This window comes from Saccoglossus kowalevskii, chromosome 15 (assembly GCF_978046115.1).
Source record: "Saccoglossus kowalevskii chromosome 15, keSacKowa6.1, whole genome shotgun sequence".
NCBI lineage: Eukaryota > Metazoa > Hemichordata > Enteropneusta > Harrimaniidae > Saccoglossus > Saccoglossus kowalevskii.
In genome coordinates, this window is record NC_140655.1 from 17,953,175 (window position 1) to 17,961,116 (window position 7,942).

Consider the following 7,942-nt stretch of genomic DNA (forward strand, 5'->3'; position numbering starts at 1 on the left):
GAACAAATAATAATTATGGAAATTGTTTTTGGGTCGTGAATTGTAACGGTTAGAAAAAAAACACAATCGACATTTTCCGGCGAAATTTCGATATCGATGAATGATATTTTTATTTCAGGCGAGCAATGCAAACTGCGCAGATCACTAGACACAACGCATAAAACCAGGCAATTAATCGGCGACATATGTTCGGTAATCGATTAATTTTGATTAATTTCATGGACCCCACGTCGGCATTTGACGTGCTACAATATTACCATACGCTACTGAGACATAGGATACCCCAAAGAAGGCAACGTGGGTAGGATTCATTGCGAAATATCGGTTACACCGTAACGCCATAAGTAACAGCGTAATTTTGCGGTATTTTACGGGGTATTTTCATCCTACCATATAAGGAAATGCGAATTCGAAATATGGAATGATTACGCGCGTAATAAAGACAAACATGACTGTCACCAGCGTTTGACCGCACTCCACGCAAAGAAGTTCGCTGATTCTGTTCTAAACTTTTTGGATTTCGGCATTCCAATGATGTGTCCTTGGAAGGAAATGATGTATAATAATAAGGTTATTACGATGATACCTCAGACAGTACACCTTCGCATTACTCCCGCTCTACTGTCTTCGTGCATACTTTGAGGTATCCTCGTAATAACCTCATATTAGTGTATGATTTGTCGTATAAATGATGATGATGATGTGTTTTTAGCAAAGGTAGCAGTATTTGTTGATGAAATACTGACAACACGAGGTTTAATTACCCGTAAATCCGGGACACGTGAACCATTTTGAAAACAAATTAGCTAAACATGCTCAAAAAACTTACCTACATAAGCACACTTCCTGAGTATTACTCAAAGGAGCACATTTCGATATACATACACAATTGTATAATACGTGCACCCGTCAACTCAGCGGAATACATTTATCTCGTATATCGGAGACAATCCAGTTATGTAAATCAGGCGGCGATACGAGCTTTAATGAGTTTAAAATGACGTCAATAAATGTTCAATTTCAAGGGGAATACTGAAATATGTGATAAGAACGAAATGGCAACGCTAATATTATGTAAGGTTCTTAAGATTTCGATGATAATCTTTGTGTTGTAGGCAATAATTATAAAGACTACCCATATATATCACGTTGATATATATTGACATATATGACACATGGATTTAGAAATCAATTAGCTGTACATGTTCAATAGTTTATTTCTACACGGGACTTGTACAAAAGAAACTTTAGTTGACTAATAAGCTTACGTATGTTATGCTTGTGCTTTAAATTTGTGAATTCCAGAAACCATTTCATATCTTTGTCAAACAATTTGTAGACTGAAAACTGTGCAAACCAAACATCTTTTGTAGTACATTTCCATATAGCAATCTCTATTAATATTCAACCCACAAATCACGCCCGAATAACGTGCCTTCCTTTTTTGTCGTCGCGTCCACCGTTTCAAATACAATGATTACATGGATCAGTTGAATAGTGAACGTGATGAAAGCATAGAGGGAACATTATTTGATGGAGAAAAACAAGTCTCGCGGCTCTCTCGTTCTCAACGAGATCTTGGTGGCCATTTACATCTAAGGTCAATTACCCGGGACGTAAGCATGCATTGGGTAGTTTCATGTTCATTATACTTACAGATACATGCATACAATACAAGAATCTTCTATAACTGAGTTTATACAGCAGTTTGAAATCTGACCTTCAAAGTGGCGGACATTTTCAATATCCATTTAAAAAAGTGTTTCTACAGCTGAAATAATGACCTGCTCCAGACCACATATAGTAAAATCTGTTGAATAAAATATTAACTCAATGTGGGACATAATGAAATGACGAATTATTCGTTATAGCTGCACAATTGTACGACCTTGACCGAAAAATTCAAGTAAACGAACTCAAATGCATAATAAATAATTCATATTAAATGAATACATGTATGCACTATATATGTCATTTCCCGAATGAATTGGATGCAATCAGTGTACAATCTTGTCAGCATCGGTCGATAGCAAGAGAGATGTTGAATTATTATTACACACGTTTACATTGTGCCTGTTAATCGTGAAATACACCGAATTTAAGGTTTACCAGTAGTCCCCTAATGGCCAAAGTATTCGAAAATACAATACACCTGCTAGACCAAAAACAATTTGTGTCAGGTTACCCCATATTTATGTAGGTCTAGCAATGATCAGTATTGTGTCTTTACGTAAGGCAACTGACCGTTCTGGATAGCCTCGTAATTTGTTTTGAATAACTTGGTCACGGACAGAAAAAATATTATTATTATTATTATTATTATTATTATTATTATTATTATTATTCAAAGATTACTTGAATTTTTATTCTTGGTGAAATACAAATTATAAATCATATTGTATGTCCTGGTTTTATTTTGTTGTCGCTGTAAAAAGGCGTCTTGGTGTATAATAATCAATCACAGAAATCTATTAGTATAGTTAATATAAAATTTCAATTAGGTAACCTTTTTCCTGGAAAGAAACTTTAAGTAGTTAAACGTATCGATAAATGAAACTATGGTTGAGCGAGTTGATTAATTACGGTTAGATCGCTCGCGCTGTGAGTGTGGGCGAAGTTAGTTACATGCGACTACTTGTCAACGTAATGACATGGAAGAGGAAACAAAGGCTCGAGTTTGACATTTACCCATTCACTATCTTCCGCAAAAAAAGCTTTCTGCCATGCCAGCGGGAACAAACATTTCTGAAATTGGTTTTAACCTATACTGCTAACTGAAAGAAAGGAACAGTCGACATGTCCTTGATTACATCACGAATATGTAACGTGCTCAGAGAAATGGTACATTAATGATTGAATAAACAAACACGACACGGTGTGCGTCACAGATGGTTGTGTTTCAGTTCTCATTAAGCGTTTTCCATCAAACGACACGCGAAGAATAACCAGGATTTCTTAACGAGTAACATAAAATTGTTTAAATGATTCGTAAATTTTCGGGGAAACATTGAACATACACATTCTTGTTTGTATTTACCCCAATAACTGACCAGCTATTATTTGGCTGCACGTGGTACCGATCAACCAATGAGAACCAGTGCATGGTACTATACTTAATCACAATTTGTGTTCTAAATAATTCATATTACGTCATAAAACATTGTATATTTATGACAGTATCATACAAAAAAGCTGAAAATTACTTTTTATTTGACCACAACTTCATTTTTCCTCTAACATGAACAAATGACAAAAAACACAACTTCAGGTATGTTGAGTTTATCAAAAGTGTTGATACTGCGATAGTGATTGGTAAGGCGCCTGATTCGGCTTCTGATATTATATCATATATACAAATACAATAATTGAAAACAGTCTTCCATAAAATCTGAATTGCCCTGGCCTTTAGTTATTTCGATAAACACTGATACAAATGGGCGGGGTTCATATAAGTATGTCACAGGTAAGACTTTTTTGCAAATAATAAACGACTGACAAACATATCCAAATCTATCAAGTTCAGGGGATACATATTGTAAAATGATTGTATAAAGGCTGATGATACACCAAACCAATACATGTCATAAAACATAAAAAACATGAAATATGATTTATACACGAATAGAGAAGTATGCATGTTTTAATCATAAAATATGTCTTGTTTAGGTGACGTGCATAGTAATATAAATGCAAATAAACGAGCTGGGCCAAATGATTATACAGAGTGTATTCAACTCATATTGTATGTTAACAGGCAATTCTGCAGAGAATTCGTTATGCTTAAGCCGCATCTAAATGACACTTGACATCTTACAATCTTATATAGTTTTTTTTTTTACATTCTCCCCTGATAAAACCACAGGGTTTTTAGTTTATCGTGTAAAAACAGAATAAATTTTCCTCTTTCTCGTATATCAACGACCTTTCTTGATCCAACATATATAATATTCGACTCCTTATGAATTTTGTCAAACTATTGGCGGCGATGAAGGATTATAAAATGTCCCATTTATTAAAATCGGTTGGATTGCCCACAAATCCTGAAATATTGAACTACTGAAGCAGCTTGCACTTGGAAGAAACAATGTAGTGGCGTCTAACATTATCGTACCAACAGGAGTCTAGAAATAACATAACACGAAACACGTCTAATATACATGAGAATTAGTATAGGGTATGATATAAAAATCTACGTGACCTTATGAGGAGTAGGAACGTGATATGGATTATAGAATAAAAATAATAAGAAGATCTCGCATTAGATTAAGCATAAAAACACAGATAGAGAAAATAACAATATTGGATTCAATTACTAATCCGCTGTCATTAATCTGGTATTAAATTAAATGTCACATGGTTCTGAAAATAATGTTTCGTGGGTACGTTGATATGTCTCCACATATTTGGCGTCTCGTTGAAGAAGATGTCATCCATCGATATACAAGGTGACATATACATATGTAACATCGATCAGTTGATGTCTACATGTATCCGAATCAAATATTCAATAGGAATGTCGGTAATGTCTTAGTAACCCACATAAGTTGATTCTCGTTTAGTAGTAGAAATCAACATTTTTAATAAAAACATCTTTGAATGTGATAAACCTCCTGACTGAGTCGTTCAAAGGCAGTTTTGGTTTGTCGATATTGCCAGTAGAATAATTCTCTTTGTATTGAAGTCGGGTTTATTTCATTTGTATTCATCGCTGATGAAGTTTTGTTTCAGTCTTATTGGTTTTTCGTGTTGCAATTGAGTGGAATTCCTCACCATAGATAAGGAATAGTAATTTGTGCTGCTATTCAATATTTGATTTGTTTTACAGACAGTCTTGTTTTTCCCAATAATATTCAGTTCTAGTTATGTGTACACAGACAAATAGAACATGGCACGAATGTGACGCTTTCATATCTATATACGTATGTACTAATGCACTGTCAATGTTCATTGTTTGTTTCCGTTTCTGTTCTTTAAACATGTGTGTCGTTTTTCGACGTATGTTATGAGTTGGGCAACTAATGAGTTTTAATGATGTTTGAGGTTCCTAATATGTGAACATTAGGAAACAATTTAGGGTGTACCCATTATGTACTAGTGATTTTTGCCTAATAGATAGAACATTTTTGGTTGGAGCAGGAATTCATGTTCAGCTTTTTGTATGATATTAACAAGCACGTGACCTGAAATAGTGATCTATGTTGCCACGATAGTTGCTTCTTACCTCCTGTCCTTTGCAAACAAAATTAATAGCTTTTTATTGGCCTCGAAGGTTTAAACTCTGACATTTAGTTAAGTCTTTCTTAAGTTACAGTTATTGCTTGCAATCCTTTAAGTAAACAATGCTGACTGATAAAGTATTTGTTTGCTTGTTGATTTCAGACTTTCAAGAGCCCCTCCAACAACAAAAATGATAAACAGTGTGGTGTGGCACGGCGCCAAAGTCATCGCTTAGAGGTCAGATACACTAAGAACCTTCTTCCATCCTACCTCAAACACCTTTACCACTTCACATAATTACTTATTCAAAAAACGTATATGAAATACAATACAATTTCAAATGACGACATTTTCATCGAACTCACTTTTAAATGTCAGAATAACCTCAGGCAAAGAAAGTACCGCGTCATTCACTGTACACAATCTGCACATTGTTGTTTAACAAATATCATGGGAATAGATATGCATCTGTACCATTTATGCTATATTGATTGAATTTACCAACTGTGCCTGTAAGGTTTAAGACGTTAGAGCTTTTCGTGTAATAGGATTATAATTCTGTAGCAGTTTCAAAATTTATTTTTCGTCGAGACGTAATTTTTCGTCGTAATTTATTGAAATAATTAATATGCAAATTACACCGATAAGTTATTTAGTTACACCATACTTATAGCTACATATCATAACGTATGCAATATCAATTTCCGTGTATTTTATTTCTTCCTTCATTTGAATGAGCTGCAGGTATAATTGCTTTGTTGTGAATACAAACATCTTCATCGTATTATAACTATCACAGAATGTTGAAACGTTACCTCAAAAAACAAACAAACAAACAGCTATCTTATTTTTATTGGGTATCGTAAAATTGATGGCAACGATTTTCCTAACATCCAAACGAACATTCACATAATAACACGCAAGACGTTCTTCGAACTCGCGCGCGGGGCGTAGCGCTCTGACGCGCGGGGCGGACGCGCTTAGTAGGCAGGTTTACGCATGCGTCGGTCACAAATGTAGTCGTTATCCTCGTAAATGATGGTTGAACACGTGGTCTGATTGTGAGATCATCTAGTTTGTTAACAGTTGCTTTTTCATTATATATTCTCGATGCATGTACCCGTATGATATTTGTGAATTCGCTTTTTTGTAAAATAAAATATTTGAGCATAAGCAAATATGTCACTCCAAATGTTCTAAAATGGTGTATGAATTTGAAATTGAGGACCAAAAACCAAACGAATATAATACAAGCAGGTCAATCAATATATTGTGCTAGTGAAGTTTGTGTGTATGTATGTAAACAGATGACAAACAAAGGTCGTAGCGTCGTGGTGACGACAAATCATCGTTTGGCATTCGACAAATACGAAAATATTTAGGTTGTATTTTCACGTCTAATAATGTGTTATACATATTTGATTATGATGGGCAGTTTGATTAAAGCGGGGGAGTAGTAACCTGCGCATGCGTCAGATAACCATAGCGTGTCATTGTTTACAAACAAGCGTCTACCCATGAGCTTTTGCGTTTTTAGCGTGTGTTATCGTCGCTACGGACTCAATTCCCGCGCGTGCGCAGATGACGACCCTCCCGCTTTTTAGGTAAGGGTATATCCCCCTCTCAAATATCTGCATTTCGATATCGAGCTAAAAAAATAAAAATAAAATCGTTCATTTTTTGTGACAGACGTTTGGTTCGCGCCTTCACGCAATACGCGAGATTTCACATTGGACGGGAAATTACTTATTGCAGAGGAAAAACTTAATTTGTGACAAAGTAATTAAATAATGCCACATGTCCAGGTCTGTGTCTGCTTTGGCAATTGACGCCGTGTTTAATCCAGACAAAAATAACTTCTTCAATATGAATTAGAATGAATCACAAGACCATGCTGCATCTCACGCAGTGAAGTGCAATGTAGTGGAAATGCTGCTCGCATGTCTATTAACGTTTACAAAAATATATTTGTTCTTGCTATGCAGAACTGCGTAGGGTTACGTCTACATACGTTAATTTGACTAACGTAGAAATAACTTTGTATGGAACATGCGGTTCAATGAATACTGTGTCAACATGGCAGCCATAATGCCAGACATGGATTAGTTGTTCACCCATTGAAAATACAATTGACAACACAACAGAGATGAAGATTCAATGACGTTTGGATAATCATCGCATTGTCTACTCTCCAGCGTCTACCCATTCATCAGCATACTTTCCATCATTAGAAACAGCAACACCTGAGCGAATGTTCAAATGTTTTCTTAGACTGCATAAAGGCGAGTTGAAAACACAAGACTATAATATATTCCAGGGCACGCACACATATTCACGTATTTGTGCCATTATCCATAACCATGTAATTGTCTTCAACATGAGCCTAGTTAGAGGTTGACCTTGTAATACGATCTCCGAACTCATCTATGTGTCTAGGATCTCCGTACTCCAGATCAGATGAGATTACTTTGTTTTTATATTGTTTTTACTGATTTGTGTTTTTTTTTTAAATTTGTTTCTTTAAACGCTCAATCATTACATCACTAGCATACACACAACAAAAAACCGTAATTCATATTTATATTTTTAATTTTTCTCCTGGTCACTTTTTGTTATTTATTAACAGATATGTCGTATGTCGAAGTTTAAAACATTAATCTTATCTGCATGTTATATTTGACGTTATTTAAAGTAGTAACTGTTCAGGGTATATAGTAGTACCGAT